Genomic DNA, 21,543 nt, shown 5'->3' on the forward strand with positions numbered 1-21,543 from the left:
CACTTTTAAAATGTTTCTACTTAGTCAACTAGGTGATTTATTTTTTTGATAAATACAGAGTTGAGTTTGAAAACAGTTTAATAAAGCAGGCAGAACTGTTTTGACTGCTACTCAATGCACTGTCCAGAAACAGCAGTGTGGACTGCAGCATCAGTGGATAGAGCAGCAGCTGGGGAAGGGGGCACAGAGCAGTCCCTGCGGTCTGGTAACACCTGGGTACCCTTTAGACTGGTACACAGATGAACGCAGCCTCACAGCGGCTCCTGTCAAACCTCCCTCCACACAGAGACACTGGATCATTCCAGTTCCCAGAGAGGGCGTGGATCTGGATGAGAAATCTCTGGAATCTATCTAAGCATAGTCGATGTTTAGCAAATATTTACAGCCACCGTGTGCCAGGCAAACCGGTCAAGGTGCCAAGGGTGTGACAACGTGAAAAGGAGCCACACCTCTGCTTTGTGGGGTTTAGTTTGGCCAAATCAAAGCCATGTCATCTGCTTCTTGGAGTAAGACGTTTAATTTCTCGAGTGTCTTTTTTCTGTCGACAGATCTTGATGTACTGTTTGCCCTGCATCAGGTAATAGGAACACAGTGGCCAAACAAGGGGTGTGCTTTCTACACTTCGGGGGTTTACAATCTGGAAAACAGGCATACAGTCACAAATACGGAATCACACAATATGAAGAGAATTCTAGAGGACGCACTCTTCGGAGACCCACATCCTAAAGCACCAGGCACAGAAAGACGCCGGGTGAGTTTGCTCACTTCACTTCTGCTGTACGATAAATACTTCGACAAAAAGCTGCACAGAGGACAGAGGGTCTATTTTAGCTCGTGGTTCCAAGTTGTAGTCCTTCACAGTCAAAGGGTCGTGTACCTGAAACCGCCAGTCACGCGAGAGGACTAAATGAATGCCTGCTCGCACGGGTCGCTTTTCTCATGCTCACACGGTGCTGCCCAAATTCAGGGTGAGTCTCCCCACCTCAGTTTACCAATTATGAAAACCCCGAGGCTCTGGGCTGAGTGGGGGCTGCAAGGGGTGGGAGTTCAGGTTGACTAGGGACCAGGAACCAGGGGCCCACAAGGCTGTGGGCTGAGCCACATGGTGGGGAGAAAGATGGGGGCCTTATCAGTTCATTGCCAGCAACCAGAAAACTTCGAGCACCAAGACACTGCTCCTTTCTCCACCACGGGTCTAGTCAGGTGCACCTGGGTTTCAAAGGATGGGATTCGGTCCCAAGGAAACCAAAAGTGCCAGGTCCAGGTAAACTGGTGTCTGTAGTCAAGAGACAGAGAGTGGGCCAGGCAGGAGGGGGGTCCCCTTAGAGCTCCTGTTGGCTTAGAACGCCCGGAAAAGCCAAGGATGATCTTGAACTCCTAACAATCCTTCTGCTTCCACTTCTCAAGTGCTGGGAGGACAGGAGCTCTGGGGGTGCCTGATGTGAGTAGGGAAGACTGAGGCTCAGCCTTTCTGCTCACCCTGCACTCCCTGTACCTTCTGCCTCCCTTCCTCTTAGTTTTTACCTGGAATTCCTGCCAGCCAGCACTGGCAGCCACAGCTTGGGACTTAATCCTGGTCCTCGGGATATGAAATCTCTCTGCGTTAGGGAGCCACTCACGATAACTGATGATGGCGTCCATGCTGTGTGCTCAGGGCCATTGCTCCTCCGGCCACACCAGGGCCCAGGCAAGCTCCTTGTGACTGCTCCTCACAAAGGAAAGGCCACAGGCTCTGTTCTCAGTTTGCCTTCCAGCCTTTCGTGTCTGACCTGCTCTGAGAATCTCAGCTGACCTCACCCCCTCTGATATCCCTGCAGTCAGTTCTCCACACAACATCTTGGGACCCTTCCTCCTCCTCTCTTCCAGGGGACCCCGCAGCCTGTCTGCGTCAGGGTCAGACCTGTAATGTTCTTCTTTGTGGTGGTTAGTTTTAATTGTCAACCGGACACACCCTAGGATCACCTGGGAAGAGAGTCTTTATGGAGGATTGTCCACACTGGGTTGGCCTGTGGTCATGGGCTTGTCTGTGAAGGGTTTCTCTCTCTCTCTCTCTCTCTCTCTCTCTCTCTCTCTCATGTTGTGTTTAATGGTAAAACTTAGTGCATTCTAGCACCAAGGCTGATATGGAGTCAAAGCTGCAGGCTTGGCTTGTGACCCCATAGAGCCTCACCTGGTGAAGAGAATGAGGAAGATGACCATCAAGCCGAAGAGCCCATGGCCTCAGACAGGCAAAGCCCAGAATGGCACAGAAGAAGAGCTGCTGCATGAGAGACGGGTTCCTGGCACAGCCAACCATCAATCTACCAAATCCCACTCCAATGCCAGCCCCTGATCTAGCCACACAGACCGTGGTGACCCAGCACCAACAAACCTGGGGCTGGTGTCAGTGTTCCAGACACAACACCGTCTGCAACTCCCACCTGAACACCTGGAGAGGCGGCTCTGGCAGGAAGACTGTGTAGATGGGGTCTCTGGTCTGCTCAGAAGGGAAGCAATGCCTACCACCCTGAGAAGAGCAAAAATGGGGAGCAATGTCCCAAGGCTGAGAAGATCAGGTTTAATTCTAACTGGCACATTGACTTTTCACCCACACTTGAGAAAGTTGTTTTTAATGGTTAAAATACACCCACAACCTTAATAGGCAAACTGTCAGTGAAAAATATAGATACTAATTTATGGCAAGTTATTAATTCTTTTTTTTTAAAGAACAACTTTTTTTAAATTTTATTTATTTTTATTTAATGTGCATTGGTGTTCTGCCATGGGTGCTGGGTCCCCTGAAACTGGAGTTACAGACAGTTGTGAGGTGCCATGTGGGTGCTGGGAATTGAACCTCAGGTCCTCTGGAAAAGCAGTCGGTGCTCTTAACTGCTAAGCCATCTCTCCAGTCCCTAAGTTACTAATCCTGACATTGGACTTTATTTCCTAGAATTTCAAAATTCTATCAGCAAAAGATCATGGCTGGGCATGGTGCCACACACCTTTAATCCCAGCACTTGGGAGGCAGAGGCAGGAGGATCTCTGTGAGTTTGAGGCCAGCCTGCTCTATATGGAGAGTTTCAGGCCAACCAGAGCTACATAGTGAGACCCTGTCTGGAAAAAAAAAAGAATAAAAAGAAAAGAAGAAAGAAAAGTGCTGAAGAGTTGATTCCCATAACCCATGTCAGGTGACTCACAACCACGTGTAACTCCAGCTTTGGAGGATCCTATGCCTCTGGCCTCCATGAGCACCTTCACTCAGAAGCACATACCCCCACAGAGACATGCACATACACATAACTTAAAAATAAAAATAAAATCATTTTAAAAATGCTTTCAATATAAATATGAGTCCTGGGTCAGCAAGATAGCTCAAAAGGTGGAGGAGCTTGCACATATGCCTAATGACCTGAATTTGATCCCCAGATCCCACAGGTAGCATGAGAGAACCAACTCCTAAAAGTGCCCTCTGACCTCCACATGGCTGCTACCGGCTTGCCTACACACATACACAAAATAAATAAGTAAACTAATAAAACAAAAGAATCTTGAGCCAGGCATGGTGGGTTCCATCTGTAATGCTAGCATTCAAGAAGGCTCTAGTTTGTCTTCCTCTGTGATGGGGAAGATGGTCACAATTCAAGACCAGCCATTATAAAGCTACATTGTAGTTCCTAGGCCTGCTTCACGGTCACAATTCAAGACCAGCCATTATAAAGCTACATTGCAGTTCCTAGGCCTGCCAGAGCTACATAGGGGGATGTTTTCTCAAACCAAGAAAAGATAGCAGTCCTAACACCCCTCATAACTGCTTGCAAAGCTGTTCCCGAGAGAGAGGAGCTGCTGCCTGGACATGGCTGAGGTAGGGATCTGTACGTCTTTCCTCTTCAAACTGCTGGTTCCCAAATCTACAGAGGTTTATGCAGGGAACTGCAGAACTCAGCTTGGCAGGGCCAACAAACCAATCTATTCAGAACGAGGAACCTGCTGTCAAGAGGGTTTTAGTCACGAGGCTGTAAGGATTCCAGCAAGGTTCAGCAGACTGCATATCCTTGCCTGCAGTTCCCACTCCCAGAGTCTAGCAAGCACTAGCCATTGATGAGCTGAGACAGCAATGGCTGCTCTAGTTCTTCTTCTGCTGAGATAAAATCCTGACTAACAGCAACCCAGGGAGGAAAAGGTTTATCTGACTTTCAGGTTACAGTCCATCAATGAAGGAAGCCGAGGCAGGAGCTCTACACAGGAATTTGAAGCAGAAACCATGAAGGCACGCTTCTCACTGACCTGCTCTCCATGGCTTCCTCAGCCTGCTCTCTTACATAACCCAGGCCTACCTGCCTAGGGATGGCACCTCTCTCAGTGGGCTGGTCCCTTCCACATCAATGCCAACCAAGAAAGTGCCCCACAGACAGACATGCCCACAGGCCAATCTGATAGAGGCAGTTATTTACCTGAGGTTCTTCCCAGGTGTGGAGGTTTGAATAAGAATGGGCCCCATAGTCTCATATATTTGAATGCTTAGTCATCAGGGCATGGCACTATTTTAGAAGGATTGGGGGTGTGGCCTTGTTGGAGTAGGCGTGGCCCTGTTGGAGGAAGTGTGTTACTTTGAGGTTTCTTTGAAACCTTTGAGGTGGACTTTGAGGCTTTCTCTCTTTATCTCTCTCCTGGCCTGTGGATCAGGGTAAAGCTCTCAGCTACTGCTCCAGCACGTGTACCACCATGCTCCCAACATGATTCTAAAATTTGCCTTGGTCATGGTGTCTCTTCACAGCAATAGTCACTGACTGTGACACTGGGTGACTCCAGTCTGTATCAAGTTGAACTAAAACTAACCAACACAAGAGAATAGCTCAGTGGTGAGGCCCAGTCCTATAACATGCTTAAGACCCTGGGCTAGATCATTAGCACTATGAAAATGACACTATAATATACATTACAATAGGAAATTTATGGAAGGCCGGGAACTTGTTAGAACATTTCCAGTAACGAATGGCAGGCAAACAAGAGGTAGATATAAGAAAGAACCTGAGAAAGCTCAAGAGGGCAGGAGGCAAGAACAAGGCATTCTGGGCCTTAACTTTCTTCATCTTTAATATGAATAGATTAAATAAAAAATCTTTTCTTCTATATCCCCTGTCCAGTCGTCATCATATGACATGACTGGCAGCTGACGGAGTCCCTCACAGAAGACGAGCTCCCATGCATTCTTGGGGAAGTTTCAAACGCCTCACTGTACAGCGGCTAGCAGGACAACCAACTGTCCAAGGAAAACATGCAACCTCACAAGACAGTGGCAGAGAGAACATGGACGCTATGCTCACTACTTGTTGTCTAGAACCTGTGTGAACAAAAATGCAGCTTGCTCCCAGCAACACAAGCATTTAAATCCAACTTCTGTCAGATCTGCTCATTTTGTTTATTTTTTATTAAATACAGATAGATACAGATTTCAAATTTGCTTTTTTAAAATTAAAACCTGCCATTTTATGCTAGCCTTCAAAGTCTAAGAACTCTATCATTCCTCCCTCCTCATTCTAAAAACCACGCATGATTAACACCAGCCTCGATACCCTGTGTCATGTGTCCCTTGTTACCTACTTCAAGCCAACTCAGTGTTAGAGATGGATCATACCCACTCAAGTCTCTTACAGACAGGCAAACCAAGAATTCAGAAGGCTCCATGACTGGCCCTCTACTTCCTCTCAGACTGCTTCCTAACAGCTATGACTGTTCAAAAGTGTGTGCCTTAGCCCTTTCCTATGAGAATCCTGCACCTGGGTTTCTTCTCTGACCCCATACAGCATCTCAGTGACTAACTACAGAGCACCTACTGTATGTTCCACAATTTCTCATTCAATTCTCTCAACCACCCACAGAGATGGATGCTTCCTTTAAGTTGCTAAGCAACCCCAAGGTCACCAGCTAAGAAACCCTGGACCAGGATTTGAACCCAAGTCTATCTAATTCCACAGCCCATGCTCTTAGCCACTATAAACAGGAGCTCTGCCAGAAACAGCTAACAACTAAGAAAAAAACAGAAAAAGAAAAGAAAAGGCCATGCAGGTCCCTATATCGCTGTGGACATTGGTCAGGGACAAGGGACAGTTCCTAGCTGATGTGGGCTGACACAGCGACAGGTTACTTTGTTTTGAAATCAGCATAGCAAAGTAGCTACGTGTTGCTTCATTCATTAGCTCAGGGACAGGTTACTTTGTTTTGAAATCAGCATGGTAAAGTAGTTACATGTTGCCTCATTCATGAGCTCAACAAACATTTAGAAGTAACTATGGTGTGTTGGACACTGGCTCCAGGAGCTAAACACCCGTTAGTGATGTAAACTCCTCCTTGTTGTCAAGGAATCTACCTTCCAGTGGGGAACAGGAAACAATGTCTATGAAAGGAAACCAGAGCAGGTTAGAGACGTGCTGAGTTTGTTTTAGACAGGTCAGGGAAGACCTCCCAGGTGAGGTGACATTTAAGCAGAGGACAGAAAAACACTGTGACAAGGAAAAGCATGCCAGGTGGCGGGAGTAGCAGATGCAAAGGCCCTGAAGTGAGACCACCCATGTGTTCCTGAAGCAGACCACAGTACAGTGTAGCAGGACATGTGGTCCCCTCCACCCCTGGTGACCAGGGTTCAGCTTCCTTAAACCCCCAATCCTGACCTGTAAATATGGGTGATGATTATTTATTTATTTTATTTATTTACTTATTTCCTTATAACCTCCCTCCCAGGGCTGTTATGAGGAAATAAGTAAATAAATAAAATTTAAGTACATAATACCTAGAAAGGGTTAGGGCTAGAGCCAGGGTTAGGGTTAGGAAATGGTGCCCAGGACCCTTTCAACTACTCACTAGTAGCACTATCGTTTTATTTCCTATCATATATGATATGAAATATATTGATGTATATGATATCATATATCAGTTTATTTCTAATCTGATCATCTTTATTCCCGGGGTTAAATCACACTGCTGGCCTTATGGTGGCCAGTGACTTCCTCCAAAGCCTTGAACTTCCTGTCATGAGGAGGAGAGCCCTGTGGGGACCAAATCGATGTTATCTCAATAGACAAAGGAGACAAATGACTTTGGCCACATTCTGACCCACATATCCTGGGCCGCCCAAACCTGACCTTTCAGAATAGAAGTTCCTGGGCCTTAGGTGTAAGTTACTGTGGTGTTGCTGGGTGGTCCCTGCAGTCTCCACGCCTCACTAGCAGCACAGACAGAAGCAAGCAGTAGCCTCAGGCACAGTCCACCAATCTGAGAAGGGTCAGAATTTCACTTCAAATTAAAGATGGGGACAGGTGAGATGCTCAGTGGGAAGGATGCTTCCTGCCTAGCCTGACAACCTGAGTTGACCCCAGGGCCCCCTTGATAGAAGGAGAAAATCAACTTCTACAAAGTTGTTTTCTGACCATGCCCCCCACACACACATGTGCACATGCATGCACACATAAATAAAACATAATAAAAAATAATCTTTAAAAAAATTATGAAGATGGTAAAAACTGGGTATAATGGTGCACGCCTATAATCCCAGTATGCAAGAAGGAGATGCAGGAGGGTCTTGAGTTTGAGTCCAGCCTGGACTACATGAGACCATCTCAAATAATAATAATAAAGCTGGTAATTTAATTTCCTCCTATGCCCTTCTTGCCTGAAGTGCAACATTTCTTTTCAAAGAAAATAGAACAAAAGAAGAAAAATAAAAGAACACCCAGGAGACATGAGGCCTGGCAGTCTCCAGGCCGTCGCAGCACAGGCCCTAAGCAGGGCAAATCTGGAGGGTTCAGTGAACTGCCAACAGGATGAGCTCAGAGCCAAAAGAGGATGTCAGGGCCACACGAAGCTCTGCCTTTGGCTCTGCCCACCCTCGCCCCAAGCCCCTTCCTCTGCCGCTGTGTTTATTTTTCATCTTTTTAGCAGGATGGGTCAAAGGGCAACCACAAGCCTGTGCCTGCCGGAACGAACTGGGAATCTCCCCAAACCACAGTGTTCCAGCCCAAGGTGTCTTCAGTGGGGCTGTGAATACTCTGCTGAGGCTCCATCTCCCAGCAGAACAGATAGCTGAGTGTATGCTGAACTGGAGCTACCCAAAATGCCAACAGCCTGCTTCCCCTAGTTAACTTATTCACTCAACAAACACCATAGTTCTGAAGGGCTTGCTCCACACCAACCACTGCTTCTGATACAGGAATACAACAGGTAACAAAATGTGCGGATCCTGCCCTAGGAGGCCTGGAGACAGAGCATAAGCAGGACACACAACTGCATATTCGGTGGAGATAAATGCTAAGAAGAGAAGGTAAAAGCGGAGACGGAAGAAAGAAGCATTCCTGTGAGTCTTTCGCTTGTTTCTCTGTTTTGACTAAGGACCCACAGGAAGTGAGCTTCAGCTACTTGGAAGAACAGAACGTTCCCCAAAAGGCCCATTTATTAAAGGCTTGGCTCCCCATGGAGCACCATGAGGAGTGGTAAAACCTCCAGGAGGCGGGGCCTAGCGAGAGGCCTTTAGGCCTTGAGGGCAGGCCCCTGGACAGGGGGTGAGACCCCAGCCTTTTTTTCTTGCCTAGACATGAGGTGAGTCATTTTGCTCTGTCCTACTTCCCACCATGTGGGCTGCCTGGCCACAGGCCCAAACAACAGGGCCAGTTCTGAATGAGGCCCTCCAAACTGTGAGCCCAGAACCTTTCCTCTCTCAGTTGATGGTCTCAGGTATTTGTTAGAGTGATGAAGAAATGACTGAAAATCTCAACTTTGATCCGGGAAAGCCCACAGGAAGAAAAGCCAAAGGAATAAAAGGTCCCGGTAAGCTATCGAGAGAAGCCACCTCCAAGAGGAACCGCTGAACTGCTGCAGAAGAGCCCAGAAAGGAGAGGCGGGCATGCTGGATGTGAGCACGCATGGATGATGGCCAAATACAGTGAAGTGTAAGCAAAGCAGGGTGGGGAGGCCGAGAAGTGGCTAGAAGTTACTAACCAGACAGCCCAGGCTCAGGAGAACAGAATCCCAGGGACAGTACGATGCAGGAGACACGAAAATCGCTAGATGATGGTGGGAATAGCCCAGGAAAGACCTGGGAATGGAGGAGAGAATGCTATCTGCAGATCTGCTGAGTTAAGATCACATCCACGAAAAGGGGAAATAGAAGCATGACAGAGATGCCTAGCTTGGTTTCTGGTGCCATTACTGACATGAAAAGTAAAGAAGAGAAAACCGTGGGTCACAGAACAGTATGGTGCACTAGAAGGTGGACTTCATTTAATAGGAAGACCTGTCTGAACCACATGAGACTACCTACCTACAGGCTGCAGTGAATATGAGTCTAACATAGAGAACTAGAAGTTTAAGAACAGACACGGCCATTGAGCATGGGAATAAGAACAACTAAATTAAACTGAGAAGAAGAAGGAAGGGACGAGAAAGGAGCTAACAGTTCAGATATCCCACCCAAACTTACACTGAAATTTAATCCCCATTATGAAGGATCAAGAGAACAGAACTCATCCAACTATGGTGATGGGACGTTGGGCCACTGTGAGAAGGCAATAACGTGAGGTTGTAAAGCTAGGGCGTGGATCCTGGCTGCAGCTTTACATGGAGAGACACCTGTGCTGGGTACTGTTTCCCCTTGAGCTATCTGGGGACGCTGCAGAGCCCTCCAGCAGCACGTGCCTCTCCCAGCCCTCAGAAGCACGTACTGAGCAAACCTTCATCCTCTATAAATCCCCCACTCTTAGCAATTCTGTTGTAGCAACAGAAAATGGTTAACACCGATGCCAGCACATGGGGACTCGATACTGAAAGGGAAGCCTGCAGAAAGGTCGGTCAGGGACTCAGAGAAGACAGGAGAGCTAGTTCTGAGAAAACCACAGGAATGGAACATGGAGAGAAGAGCAGAATCAAGCAGCAGGTTGGGAAGGTGATACGATGAGGAACATCTGGGTGTGACCTACTGGAATAGAAAGGAGGTGTCTCAGCCACTAGGGTCTCTTGAATCCACGAATCCTAGCAGCCAGCAGCAGGCACTTCAAAAAGGCTAGCAGCTGGGCTTGGGTTGTAGCTCAGTTGGTAGAGTACTTGCCTAACACAAACAAAGCCCTGGGTTCAAGCCCCAGCACTGCATAAACCAAGCATGGTGGCACACACCTGTAACCCCAACACCTAGTCATCCTCTGCTACACTGTTGGGCCAGCCTGAGAAACGTGAGACCCCGTGTTCAGAACGAAAGAAAGCGAGGTGCTTCTGCCCAGTGTGAAAGACGATGTGCTCATATACATCACCCAGCTACTTACACATCTTTCCTCCATCATCTTCTCACTCTTAGACCCTACATTTCCTCCCCCAGCTTCTAGAATACCGCTGAGCCTAGACACAGGAAAGCATAGGGAAAGCATGAGGAAACACTGGGGTACCTTGTACCCTACTCTGGCACTGTAAAGACAGGTAAAAACTTCACCAAACACACCAGCTGGGTCCCAGAGCCCCTGGCCCCTTAGTACCACTGAAAGCTGCCTAGCTGCTTGCTCTTCTGTTCTTTGAGAAAAACAGGAACCAAAAATCGATCCTAAAATTGTTTCTAATTTCTGATACAGAGCACTTGAGGGGCATCTGAAAGCCAACAGAAAACCCAGCGGATTCCTTAAGGCAGGTGGCAATGCTCCTTTGTCCTTTCCCACTGCAAAATGGCAGCCCCACTAACAGATAACCATTTCTGCATGTGTGCATGTGCGTGCTTGTGCGTGCGTGCATGTGTTACATAATTGCAGCCAGACTGGCTTTTGGAGAACAGTATCATCTTTGGGATCCTGAGAGTTGCCCGCTGCAGCCTCAACCTTAGCAAACCTTGCAGCTCCTGACTGCACACCTCCTGAGACTTACTATCAGTCACATCCTGTGACACAAGGGCAAAGCTTTCTCCAGTTCTCCCATAGGAGAGACACCACTCCCTTTCCCAGCCTCCCAGGCCAGTTAAATTCCAAAGAACCCTGCTTTGAGTTCAGCTAGCCCCCCCTCGAACCCTATTCAGCATGGTTATCTACCTGAGACACTTTCTGGAGGCGTTTTCAAGAACTTAGCAGAACTCCTTCTAAAGGAAATCTCTTTCTTTAAGCCCACACACTGCATAAAACTAAAACTGTGAACAGACACTCTAACAAAGGAAACACAGATGCCACAAACTGAAATACAGCACATAGGTCCATCCTTCCTGGGCTACTGTGGAAAATACCATGAATCCAATGTCCCGGCTGCAACTGTAGTTAATAAAGAGTAGGAAGGATTAGAAACCAAGACAGGGCCGCCGCCGTCTCTTCCCATAACGGGCAGTTACTCATAGTTATTCATAGTTCATATGGCATGTTAAGAGTATAGGACATATAATCCTCTCTCTAAAGTCATAAAACTAAAACAAAGAAAGGAGGAAAGAAAAATGAAGAGGAACATCTGGCCAGAAAGGCCTTGGCAGAACCAGGTAGACCCAAGACAGTCAAGAAGCCCATTCAGAAGATGAGAAACTTCCCCCACACAGGGAAGACCTGATACTGCACTGATGCTCATCACACATGATGACTCAGTGGTGCTTTCCCTCCTAGTCAAACTGAATTTGTCAGCCCACTGTACAAAGTCATGCAGGAGACAGAGGCACATGCCCTTTCTGGATACTAAGAAGGCTTTGTGTTTGAATGTGTTTTGTTTTAAAAGAATAAAAGCCACAAAAGAGATAACTCCCAATAACAGAGTGAGGATTGCACAATGATATTTATTTAGGCTTTGTTTCAAAGTGTCTAACCTCAAATAACCTTCCCAATGTGAAAGGAGGGGAAAAAAAGTCATATTCTGCTCCGGTAATTATTGCACAGTTAGATAATTATGAAGTGAAATTTGCAAACAGCCACCAGCATGGTGTCGTATCCAAGGGCCAACATTATACTGTCAAAACACATAAATTGCTAAAGATGCTAACAGGGTGACTCAGTCCAGAGGGACTCTTTACACCAAATGGAGCTCACTATTCATCAAGTCTCCATAAAAAAAGCTAAAGCAGGAAGAAGGAAATCCAACCTTCTGCCAGACCCTCCACACCGGCCATTTGGTGGAACATGCATTTCAGCTCCCAGGACAATCTGATCGACAAGAACGGTCCAAGGACTCCCTTCACAAATGGTCCTTCTGTAATTTTATACAAAAGCCTGACCTTCGACATATACCAGAGAAATGAATTATGTTTGGAGGGACAGAAAAACAGGTGTCGCTCTCAGTGTAAACAGTACCCAGCTCTGCAGGCCCTCCTCACTCAGAGTCCCTCTGACTCCCAAGAGGCAGGGGAAATAGACATTCCTTTATTATCTTTTCTTAAAGTCTTAAAAAGAAATCCAGTATTTCTGATTTAATCTAGGTGATTATTCTGGTGACATTTTGACATAAAATTCGAAATAAAAATGAAACTTGCCCATCTTTACACATTACTCTAGAGTCCTTTTCCCAAATTTGGGAGAAGTTTTTATTTTTTTTATTTTTTTATTTTTTTTTTTTTTTGAGACAGGGTTTCTCTGTGTAGCTTTGTGCCTTTCCTGGAACTCACTTGGTAGCCCAGGCTGGCCTCGAACTCACAGAGATCCGCCCGGCTCTGCCTCCCGAGTGCTGGGATTAAAGGCGTGCGCCACCACCGCCCGGCTGGAAGTTTTTGACTTTTGTTTTTGTTTGGGGGAAAATTTGTTTGTTTGTTTGGGTTTTTGTTTTTTGAGACAGGGTCTAGGTAACTAGCTGGCCTCAAACTCATTGTGGATCTTAAGTTGATCTTGAACTGATTCTCCTGCTTCTACCTCACAAGGGCTGGGGTTATAGACGTACACCACCAAGCCTGGCTAACACAAAGGAACTGTGTCAACACAAAGGAATTGCTGATACAAACAGCAGACCACACACACACACACACACACACACACACACACACACACACACACACCATATGATAATTCTCATCAGCAGATGCAGCAGGACAGCCTAAAGACCTGGTTCTGGGGCTCTATTCCAGGCTCTTCTTAAATACAGTCTCCACACCTCATAGCTAGTTGTTAGCCTATTTAAGCCTCCATCTTTAACCTGAAGAAATGAAGGAGAAAAACGTAGAACAAGGTCCAAACAAGAGTAGCCTCAGGCAGGATTTATATGAATACTGCATCAAAACCAAAAAATTACACTCTTGGTTGAAAGAGCTGGAGATCCAAATAACTGGTCCCTAAGGTGGAGAGGGAGTGTGCTTGGGAATCCATGCTGAGTCTTCAGCAAGAACTTTATAAACAGAGCAAACAAGTCACTTAAGGAAACGTGCCATTCCAAATGCTGTAAAGACGAGAAGTCTTGAGATAGACAGAGCCCAGAAAATGGACCGGGATACTTTTTGCACAGTTTTTCCAAGTGGTTGGTTTACGTCAGCCTGACTAGAAACTGAACAAATGAACAAGAGTTTGTTTTTACAAAATGCTACAAAGAAGCACTGCTATCATTTCACACGTAGGTCTGAAGACAGGGAAACCAGAGAACTCGCCGCCATGGGCTGCACTCCTTCCTCTGACAGGGACTCTCCCGGGAAGCTGTCACTCACTGATGCTCCTTGACTTTGTGGGTAGGGACGCAGCGCAGAGTGCTTGCCTCAAACGCATAAGGCCCCAGACCCCAGCACCTCAACATAATAATAACAATGGTAACAGTAATTGTTTTTCACATAACCTAGACTCGTTCTCATATTCTTAACTGTCCACACTCCTAAGGAAAGTGAAAAATTACTTTTGAGTTAAAGATCTCTAAAAACATGAACCTAACCAGTCATGTGGACTTCAAAAAAATAGTTAAGGTTTTTGAATGTGAAAAAAAATCAGTGTTTGAAAGTATAAGGAAATAAGAAACTGACTGAAATAGCTACTAAAATCTTTATTAAAAACAGTGCCTGGAGCCGGGCGGTGGTGGCGCACACCTTTAATCCCAGCACTCGGGAGGCAGAGCCAGGCGGATCTCTGTGAGTTCGAGGCCAGCCTGGTCTCCAAAGCGAGTTCCAGGAAAGGCGCAAAGCTACACAGAGAAACCCTGTCTTGAAAAACCAAAAAAAAAAAAAAAAACAAAAAAAAAAAAAACAAAAAAAAACAGTGCCTGGGAGGAAAAGCTGTCCTCTATTAACCAATAATGTAACCATCATAGTTTTCCATCCAGTAGCAATGAGAATATAGAAAATACACACTTCAAAATGAGCTGTAAAGGGGCTGGAGCAGGGCCCTCATAGCACAAGCTGCTTCAGAGGACACCGTTCCGTCCCCACCACACGACAGCTCACAAATGTCTGTAGTTCCAGGGCATACAACACCCTCTTCTGGCATCTGAGGGAGGGCAGCCAGGAATGCACAGGATTCACATACATACATGGGGGCACACACACACACACACACATCCAAAAAGAAATTTCATGACTTATGAAGAGCAAGGCTAATTCAGAACAACAAAACATGGAGGGGGAGGCTGGGGTGGCGGGGTGTGCTATAGGAACATTACCACTTACCTGTCACGCTCTAAATCCTACTGTTCTGTCCTTGGGTGTAAAATATAAAACCAGAACCTTTCCTAGATTCATGACTCCCGGAATTTGAAGACCACTCGAGAACTAAAAGAAGCCGGAAGTGACCCCACAAGGACTTCCCTTCGCTTCTAGGCAGGCAGATTCTTATAAGTTAAGTTTGTATGCAAAAGGAAAAGATTAATTCCTTTGAGTCTTAAAAAGAAGATGACAGTTTCCTTCCAACAAACTAGTTTTGCCCATTAACTGCTCTCTGTGAGAAGGCCTTGGCATCCTTAAACCACTGTGACCTCATGCTATCAGAAGATGCTATCCTAATTTACCGAACTCCAAAGCCCGGAAACGGTCTGATTAGAGAGCAGGGGCTGATAAACGTTTGTAAACTAGATCAAAGAATGGAAGCCTAAAGGAGATCCTGAATAAGTGCTAGTCTGTAACGTTAAATACAGACTGAGACTTAGAAGTGATTTAAAATAGGATCCCTTTGACCCTAACAGTTAATATAAAGTTAAACCTCTAATACAAGGCACACAAGAAACAAAACCTGCCAATAGAACTACAAAGACAGAACACCTATAATACAAAAAATTCGGTTTGACTGATTTACAAGCAAGTTGATTCTTAAATGTTTTGTAAGCGTATGTACAGACATAATTGCCTAAACACACCCGTACTTAGATAGGATAAGACTTTGAACTACTGACACACAGGTTGAGCATCCTGATCCAAAAACCCAACATCCAAAATGTTCCAAAATCCAAAACTTTCTCAGCACAAATATGACACCCAAATTATGCTCAGACTTGGGTCACCTCTCCCAAGAGATCATTATGTATGTGCGGACATTCCAAAGTCTAACATCCAGAGTCCTTTTACCCCCAAGCACTGTTGCTGAGGGAACTCAACCTGCATTGAAACATACATGCCTAGAGAATGCACAGCTGTGTAAAGGAACATGGGATAATGAGCTCTTACTATCTCGAAGTTGGAAGGTGTTAATGAAAGATGAGGATGATGCACTGAATTCATCAGCCTCCCAAGAATGAGTTCATGTTTTATACATGAGGCAAATGGGGGTCATTACAAAAGGATTCACAAATGGATCTCTTTGGATTGCCAGTTTTCCTAAATAACCTGAAATATTATTCAAACAACATGAAATTGTACAGACAGACATCTCAAGGAAAGCAAAATGGAAGAAAAAAGAGACCCTACAAGTCACCATAAGTTCTGGATTTACATTAACATTCAGGCCCTGAGCTCAGGGCCATCCTGCTTTTAACCAGTTGAAATTAAACCCATTCCTCCGCAGAAAACTCAGAAAGCAACTTAATTATTTTGCTAGATAAGGCTACAACATTTTCCCTTTCTGAAATATATGCGACATAAGCACCAACAGGTTCAGGTGCCTGCAGGACATCAATAAGAGTGGTGTGCTCCCCCTACTGGCGAATGTTGAAAATAACAATGAATTTCCCAGGGGGATTGGCCTTTTGAAGTGCTGGGGTTCAAAACTCAGTTGATGACTTTATTTATTTCTTTTTAATGTATATATCTTACCCAACAGTTACCCAAAGCTGGTGTGGGGCGGTCATATTCCATCACAATAGGAACTTTTAAAGTTGACAACAATGTCAAGAGTAAAAAGTATGCTGGAGCCTTGAAACGCTAAACAATGCAGAATTCAAGCCAAAAGCAGAGAACATCAAGAAACAGAGCAACATCCTCTCGCTGACACAATGGCATGAAATCAAGTCCTCTTTAATAGCCCTTCAGGGGGTAAGAATTATTTCCCTACCTCCTGCGCCAACCTCAAGCTGTTTCCTAAGGAAGCCTAGTGGCCTTGATCAACAACGTCTGGTGGATTAATAAATGTAATGAAGACTGGAGATTAACACAAGTCAGAGTTCTATTTATAATTATTTGGAGCCAGGCTCAGGGGAGCTGGGCTTTGGCCCCTGCAAAGTACGTGTATGATCACTTAAATTAATCACAGATAATTAGTCTGTGTTTCAAAAGATGCATTCAACTCAAACAGGAAGCTGGGCAAGACAGAGGGCCAAGGACTTACTATCCATGGAACTTACCATACTTGGCGCTTTCCGCCATGACCAAGGCAGCTCTTGGGTTAAAACTAACAGAAAGCTATGTATGACCTTGGGCAAGTGACTTAGTCTCTAGCTGCTAGAGTCTAGCACGCAATCTGTAAAATGGGTCTACTAAAATCACAAAATTTTAACCAGAGTCGGGGTGGTACTTAAGTCCGACTGCTGCCGTGGAGACATTATCAGACACACCGTAGGGGACCAATACAACTCCCGTTTTATTACCCCCCCCCAAAAAAAAGAACCAGCTGAGTTCTCCCTGAAGTAACCGACTACAGTCTAAAGGCCCATTCCGGGGATATTAAAGGATCCCGATATGTTTTTTGGTATGTTGGGAACTTCTCCCAAGTCTTTCAGTTCTGCGAAGGAAACTTGAAAAGATCTGGTTCTCCATCTCAATCTGTCACTCGCACGCTCCCTCACTGCAGGGCGCAGCACGGGCTAACACCTGTGCACCGCTCTGCGCGGTCCTGGTCCGGAACATCTGTGCACTCCTCCAACATCAAAGCTACCCTGCGGGACCCCGTCCTCCCAGTTCACAGCTAGCGAGCAGGGGACCGTTTGCACCGACACCTAAGCCGCCAGGTTCTACTCCGCCGAGGTAGTTAGGGCTTGGCACGCCGGCTGTCTGCACTTTTATGCGGGTGCCAGAAAGTGGGACAAATGCCCTAATAAGCGCAACTCTGCAAGAGGATTCTTCTAGCAACCAAGTTCCCAAGTTTGTCCCAACCAAGCTCACACACAGAGAGAGCCTCTAACATCAGCGGGAGCGAGGCTGTGTTAACCCGGGCGCCCTCCGCGGAGTTTTCGGGGCTGACTCTCCGAGCCAGGGCGCGGCCGGCGGGGACCCGGGACTGGCTTGAGCGCGCGTGTCCCGCGGCCGCGGCCTCTGCTACCCATCACGGTCGAGTGCCCACCCACGCTGTCACGCGCCGGGAGGGCAGTGGCCTGTGCGCCCTGCACTGGACTAGGAAACCGAGGAGAGGAAGAGCGAAGGCGGCCGTGGGGAACTCCTCCCTGGCGCTGCCCACCCGGGACCGCCGCGGATCCCTGTTCCGCTCAGCGTCAACCCGGCCGGATCAAAGCCAGGTCCCGAGCTCGGGGTCCCGGGGTGGCCCGAGCAAACCCCAGAAGCAAGTACCCGCCGGCAGCACGCAGCCTGCACGGCCGGTGACCAGGCGCCAAGCCCGCACGTACCTCGCAGGCGGCGTGTCCCGGACCGACAGTCCACCGCGAAGTGGGGAGCAGCCGAGGCGAGTCTCCGCGCCCAGCGCACGCAGGCGGCCGGGAGCTCAGCAGGCGCAGCTCAACTGCGCCATCCGGACCCCGCCGGGGACTTTCACCTCCTGCCGGGAACTCGCGGAATAGCGCAGCGAAAGTGGCCTGGCAGGACAGCAGCCCGCTTCCCCCTCTTCCCTCTCTCTCACTGCCAGGGAGGAGGAAAGTGGCGCTCGGCGTCCCTGAAAGCCTGGATCACCCCCATCCGGCCCGTGCGGCGCCCTCGCTGGGCCGCGCACACGCGCGGGCGGGGTCGGGCGCGCAGCCACAGCAATCAGCGCGTGGGGGGAAGGGCGCCGCGAGCCTTGGGGGCTCGGCCGCCTAGAAACTCCTCCTCCCGCCCCTCCTCCGCTGCTGATGGATGAGCCCAGAGAGCCTGCTCCAGCCTGCGCTTCCCTTCGGGCAGAGAAGGCTGAGGCTGAAAGAAGGGAAAGGCCCGGGATGGGGTGGCGGTGGGCATCCCTGGCCCGGGAAAGAGTGGGGTACCGGGTATGTGGCGCTCACTGCCGGGACTCGCTGCCTCTCCCTGGATCCTTCGAACTACCAGGGCTCTCTGGAGAAGATAGGGGTTTTATTTGATTCGTGGTTTTTGATATATTTTTTTAATCTCACATAAGCCAGCTCCCCACCACAATCCCTGCGCACACATTGATTCTGCCCCAGTGAGGTTTTGTTTTCTCCCAATCTCCAACTCTTGTTATCAAAAGATATGCTCCGGTGGTGAGGACAGGGTCTTCCTCTCTACAGCTTAGTGCAGAGTGCTTCCCCAGCTGTTGCTTTGCTACCGAATTTCCATCGCTGCAGGTTCCCCAAGGCCCTCGGGATGTACAGGATAGGTGAGCGTGTGCAAGGTCTTGCATGCATGCGCCCGTGAACTGCACCTGTAAGACTTGAATGCACTCAGTGCAATCACCAACACAAATTTTATACTTCGGTTTACACTTCGCTTTCCATTTAAAAAGCAAATTGCCCGTTGGGGCTGTAGCTCCAATTGTAAAGTGTTTTCCTAACACACACACACACACACACACACACACACACACACACACACACACACACAACCCTGGGTTTGATCCCAGCACCACATGAACCAAGCATGGAGGCAGGAGGGTCAGTTCAAAACTAGACCCTAGAAGACCCTGTCTATAAGCAATAAACAAAATATTTACTTAGCAGTAAACTTTACTTTGTAAAATTACGTGTGCGCATATACTCTGGCCAGTGTGGGGTCAGAAGACAGTTTTCTCCCTTCCCACCACGTGGGGCCTGGGAATCCAAGTTAGGTCGTTCTTCAGGCTTGGCAGCAAGTGCCTTTACCCATGAATTGTGTCACCAGCCACTTCACAGGAAACTCTTACAGGTGTTAGAGCAGATGGATGACTGTCAAGTGACTAGGTTGAAAGGCAGGTTTCTGGTCTTAACTGCTACTGGATTATCAGGGAACCTAGTCTTCCTCCTAAAGTGCTGGGATCTTAGGCTTTTAACGGTGGAGTTGATGGTAGGCTCCCACCCCCACCCCCACTCCCCTCTTTGAGTAGGTCTCATGGAACTCAGATGGGCCAGCTCCAACTCATTAAGTAGTGAAGGCTGCCCTAGAACTCTCAGTTCTCTCGCTTCTGCCTTCCAGCTCCCAAGTTCAAGGATCACAGGTGTGGGCCAGCCAGTGCACCTAATTGAGGGGGCTTCTCAAAGTATGGTTTGCATTATTTTTATTTTCATTTTGTGATGGGTCTCATGTAGCCCAGATTGGTCTGAAACTGTAGACCAAGATGACTGGGAACTTCAGATCTTCCTGCCTCCATCTCTTGAATCCTAGGAGGGTTACAGACATGAGATGCCGCATCAGGTTTGATGTGGTGGGGATGGACACGGGGCTTCACACATGTTAAGCAAGGACTGGCTGAATTAAACTGGTACTGGGAAAGTTATTGGAATCCACTGTTTTTGAGAAAACAGGAAATACTTCTTTCTTACCTCTTTCTCTCTTAAGCAAGGACTGGCTGAATTAAACTGGTACTTGGAAAGTTATTGGAATCCGCTGTTTTTTAAAAAACAGGAAATACTTCTTTCTTACCTCTTTCTCTCTTATGTCTATATAGTGTTACAGAGATTCATTGGCAAAAGTTAATATCATTAATCAAATGTGTTACTATGAAAATCTCTTCATTTCATATCTGTGGTGGCTGATGTTTGGAGAGGGGATGGGGAGGTGGGAGGTGCAGCCTTGCTGGAAGGGGTGCATTACTGGGGTGGGGGGTGGGTTATCTCTGAGCCTTTACAGCCTCACCCTACTTACAGTTCAATCTGTTTGGTGTTTGATAGTAAAGATGTGATCTCTCAGCCTCCTACTTTTGTGGGCATTGCTGATGTTTACAGCAGATTCCAGGTGTCAAACTCAGGCCAGGGCATCAAGTGCCTTTGCCCGCTGAGCCATTCACTTGGCTGAATGTCAGCATTTGTTACTGTAAGAGACCAGCTTCCTTTGGTTGGAGGTAGTATCTTGATAAATTTCTTTGGTCAGTTTTTTTCCTTCTCTGCTTTTGCTTGTCTTATGAGTTTGTTTGGTTTGAGGCAAGGTCTCATGTGTCCCAGTTTGGCCTGCAACCTGAGGTGTGACAGAATGACAATGAACTCCACAGACTGCTGATCCTTTGTCATCACCTCTGGGGAGTCTAGGCATGAGCCACCACATGTCCAAGACTTTGTACGTGGTAGACAAACATTTAAGCTAAACCTCTAGCACCCCCACCCCCTTTTTTTAGTTTTTCAGGACAGGGTTTCTCTGTGTAGTCCTGGCTGTCCTGGAACTTGCTCTGTAGATCAGGTTGGCCTTGAACTCACAGAGATCTGCCTGCCTCTGCCTCCTGAGTGCTGAGATAAAAGACATGCATCACCAAACCCCACTGGTCATATTTTAAGTTTTTAAAACTTGGGGGGGGATTTCATACTTGAATACTGTATTTACATCATTTCTACACCTCCCTCTTACTCTTCCAACTCCTCCTGTGTTCATCCTCCACTCCCTCTCAAACTCATGATCTCTTCTTTCATTATAATTTTTTTTAAGATTTATTTTATTTATCATGTATACAGTGTTCTGCCTGCAGGCCAGAAGAAGGCACCAGATCTCATTCTAGATGGTTGTGAGCCACCCTGTGGTTTCTGGGAATTGAACTCAGGACCTCTGGAAGAACAGCAAGTGCTCTTAACCTCTGAGCCATCTCTCCAGCCCTCATTATTGTTTTATACACACACACACACACACACACACACACACACACACAAAGACAGAGAGAGAGAGAGAGAGAGAGAGAGAGAGAGAGAGAGAGAGAGAGAGAGAGAGAGAGAAAACCTGCTGAGTCCATTTAGTATTGCTCCTATATGTGTGTTTGGGGCTGACCACTAGGAAATGAATAACCTACCAGGGGGCTCACCCCTAGAGAAGAGTGATTCTTCTCTCTTAGCAGCCATTAATTGCCTGTAGCCCTTCATCTAAGAGCAGGGCTGTAGATGTAACCAACCGTCTTATTAAATAAGAAACACAGAGCTGATTCAGAGAAGAAAGCCAAGAGGTCAGAGCTAAGAGCCTTACCCTTCCTGCTTCAG

The 21,543-nt window shown here is 47.2% G+C and overlaps 1 protein-coding gene across 1 annotated transcript in view; it reads right to left on the reverse strand.

Moving 5' to 3' along the window:
- The window catches only part of Tgfbr3 (transforming growth factor beta receptor 3), a 186,426-nt gene extending 168,225 nt beyond the window's left edge, over positions 1-18,201 (reverse strand). Inside the window, exon 1 of the mRNA XM_052735668.1 lies at positions 17,857-18,201. The gene's annotated coding sequence lies outside the window, so the exon portion shown is untranslated. The remainder of the gene's footprint in view (positions 1-17,856) is intronic.
- Between the last annotated feature and the right edge of the window lie 3,342 nt (positions 18,202-21,543).

This window comes from Peromyscus californicus, unplaced genomic scaffold (assembly GCF_007827085.1).
Source record: "Peromyscus californicus insignis strain IS unplaced genomic scaffold, ASM782708v3 Scaffold_13__1_contigs__length_99412109, whole genome shotgun sequence".
Lineage (NCBI taxonomy): Eukaryota > Metazoa > Chordata > Mammalia > Rodentia > Cricetidae > Peromyscus > Peromyscus californicus.